Source organism: Ursus maritimus (genome assembly GCF_017311325.1).
Source record: "Ursus maritimus isolate PB19 chromosome X unlocalized genomic scaffold, ASM1731132v1 scaffold_X1, whole genome shotgun sequence".
Classification (NCBI taxonomy): domain Eukaryota; kingdom Metazoa; phylum Chordata; class Mammalia; order Carnivora; family Ursidae; genus Ursus; species Ursus maritimus.
The window spans coordinates 75,040,685-75,044,203 of record NW_024423319.1 but is presented as its reverse complement, the minus strand read 5'-3'; positions in this window follow the sequence as shown (position 1 = coordinate 75,044,203).

The following is a 3,519-nucleotide window of genomic DNA, read 5'->3' as shown; positions in this document are numbered from 1 at the left end:
ACGTGTAAAGATGTGCCGTTTACTAAACTATCAGCACCAAGCCTCTGTAGAGAGAATGCCACTTCAGACATCCTGATGCATGAAGAGAGAAGCTTTTTCAAATATCAGTGTTGAACGGAAAGAGAACTGCCTTACGCTTAAGAGGAAGAAAGAGCACCATCTAGAGACAACCTTCCAAATCACATCTACCTTTAAGAAGATGGTGTAATTCCCAGTAGTGTGTATGCAAACCTAAGGAACGTGCTGTATGCTTAAAGATGAACACCCTTTTGAAAGGTCTTCCAACTCACAGCTTCGGGACAGAAGATGGAAGTAATTGCAGAAGTGTGAGAGAAAACATAAGGAGAGGTTGAATCTAAGTAATGGAGAGAACCAAGACTTTTGAGAGAAGAGCAACATCATTCTCACATCGTGACCCATGAATATACACGCGGTTCCAAACAAGTGCATTGAACCTTAAGGAAACTGAAATAGACGTAACTCTCAGTAAGAACAGGGTATGGAAAGGGTCTTCCAAATCGCATTGTGTGTTTTGATGATGAAAGCCTGTTTCAGATTGTGTATAGAAGCATAAAGAAAGGGCCATTAAGCAGTCATTAAGGAAGAAGGTTCTATCGAAGCTGTCTTTCAGGTCACGTCTTCAGTGATGAAGATGAAAGCGTTTGCACAGAGGTATAAGAAAACATAAAGAAAGTGCCATAGACTGAAGTCTAGGAAAAACACCATAGAGAAAGCATCTTGCATCTCACAGGATTCTGTCCTGAAAACGGAAGCATGTGCAAAAGTCTGTGTGAACACATCAACAGAAAGCGCTTTGCATAACTCTATAGGAGAACACTGTTGCGACACCATGTCTCAACTCACAACTTCTGTCGTGAAGATGGAAGCTATGGGAAGAGTGCTGGGGAGCCTGAAACGAAAGTGCCGTCTCCTAAATTCTGACAACCGAATCTGTGCAGAGAGCATACAATACCGAACCCACCTCCTGATGAATGAATCACCCAGGGATTTCTTCCTTGTGCGCTGAACCTTAAGGAAAGTGCCATCAACTGAATAGTAGGTGAGAACACTGGATACATAGCATCTTACAACCCACAACTTCTGTCATGAAGACTGAAACGTTTGCAAGGTTGTGTTGAAAGCATAAGGAAAGGGGCAGAGACGTAGCTTCAAGAAAGGAGCGTACCGAATCCATCCTTCAAGACACTTCTTCTTTCATGAAGATGGAAGCATTCGCTGAAGAGCGTTTCTGAGCATAAGGAATTTATCGTGTGTTTATCCTTATGAAAGAACTCTGTCGAAAATCATCTGAAACTAACACCTTGCCTCCTACCCATGGACACATTAGCTACAGGGTGAGGGAACGTGTAAAGAAATGGCGTTTACTAAATTATGAGCACCAAGCCTCTGTAGATGGAATGCCACTTGAAAGCATCCTGATGCATGAAGAGAGAAGCTTTTTCAAATACCAGTGTTGAACGGCAAGAGAAGTGCCTTATGATTAACAGTACGAAAGAGCACCATCTTCAGACAACATTCCAAATCACATCTACCTTCCTGAAGATGGTGTAATGTCCAGTAGTGTGTATGAAAACATAAGGAACGTGCTGTATGCTCAGGAAGAACACCATTGGAAAAGATCTTCCAATTCAAATCTTCTGGACGGAAGATGGAACTATGTGAAGAAGTGTGAGAGAAAACATAAGGAGAGGTTGTATCTAAGTATTGGAGAGAACAAAGACTTTTGATAGAAGAGCAACTTCAATCTAACATCGTGACCCATGATTGCACACGTTGTTCCCAAAACCTGCATTGATCCTTAACGAACCTGAAACAGACGTAACTCTCAGTAAGAACAGGGTATGGAAAGGGTCTTCCAAATTGCATTTTGTGTTTTGATGATGAAAGCCTGTTTCAGATTGTGTATAGAAGCATAAAGAAAGTGCCATTAAGCAATCATTAAGGAGGAACATTGTTTCAGGTAACGATTTCAGTGATGAAGATGAAAGCGTTTGCACAGAGGTATAAGAAAACATAAGGAAAGTGCCATAGACTGAAGTCTAAGAAAACACCATAGAGAAAGCATCTTGCATCTCACAGGATTCTGTCATGACAATGTAAGCATGTGCAAAAGTGTGTGTGAACACATGAACAGAAAGCGCTTTGCTTAACTCTATAGAAGAACACTGTTCAGACACCATGTCTCAAAACACAACTTCTTTCATGAAGATGGAATCTATGGCAAGAGTGTGGGGAAGCGTGAAAAGAAAGTGCCGTCTCCTAAATTCTGACAACCGAATCTGTGCAGAGAGCATACAATACCGAACCCACCTCCTGATGAATGAATCACCCAGGGTTTTCTTCCTTGTGCGCTGAACCTTAAGGAAAGTGCCATCGAATGAATAGTAGGTGGGAACCCTGGATAGATAGCACCTTACAACCCACAACTTCTGTCATGAAGACGGAAACGTTTGCAACGTTGTGTTGAAAGCATAAGGAAAGAGGCAGAGATGTAGCATCAAGAAAGGAGCATACCGAATCCATCCTTCAAGACACGTATTCCTTCATGAAGTTGGAAACATTCTTTGAAGAGCGTTTCTCAGCATAAGGAATTTATCGTATGCTTAACGTTATGAAAGAACTCTGTCGAAAAGCATCTGAAACTCACATCTTCCCTCCTCCAGAAGGACGCATTAGCTAGAGGGTGAGGGAACGTGTAAAGAAATGCTGTTTGCTAAACTATGAGCACCAAGCATCTGTAGAGGGAATGCCACTTCAAACATCCTGATGCATGAAGACAGAAGCTTTTTCAAATATCACTGTTGAACGGCAAGAGAAAAGAAGTGTGAGAGAAAACATAAGGAGAGGTTAATTCTAAGTAATGGAGAGAACCAAGACTTTTGATAGAAGAGCAACATCAAAATTCTCCTGCTGAGACACTTGAAACTGAAACCGCCCGTTAACAGTCGCAATCCAAACGCTGTCTCATGATGATGAAAGCCTGTTTCACATTGTGAATGGAAGCATAAGGAAAGGGCCATGAACCAAACTTTAGGACAGAACATTGTAGCGAAGCCGTCTTTCAGGTCACGTCTTTGGTCGTGGACATGAAACCGTTTGCCAGAGGTATAAGAAAACATAAGGAAAGTGCCATAGACTGAAGTCGAAGAAAGAACACCAGAGAGAAAGCATCTTGCATCTCACAGGATTCTGTCCTGAAAATGAAAGCATGTGCAAACGTCTGTGTGAACACATCAACAGAATGCGGTTTGCTTAACTCTATAGAAGAACACTGTTGAGACACCATGTCTCAACTCACAACTTCTGTCGTGAAGATGGAAGCTATGGGAAGAGTGCCGGGGAGCCTGAAAAGAAAGTGCCGTCTCCTAAATTCTGACAACCGGAGAAGTGTGAGAGAAAACATAAATGAAAAACACAAGGTCACCAATGGTCTTGTCAAGAAAGATCAGGTGCGCCTGGGTGGCTCAGTCGTTAAGCGTCTGCCTTCGGTTCAGGGCG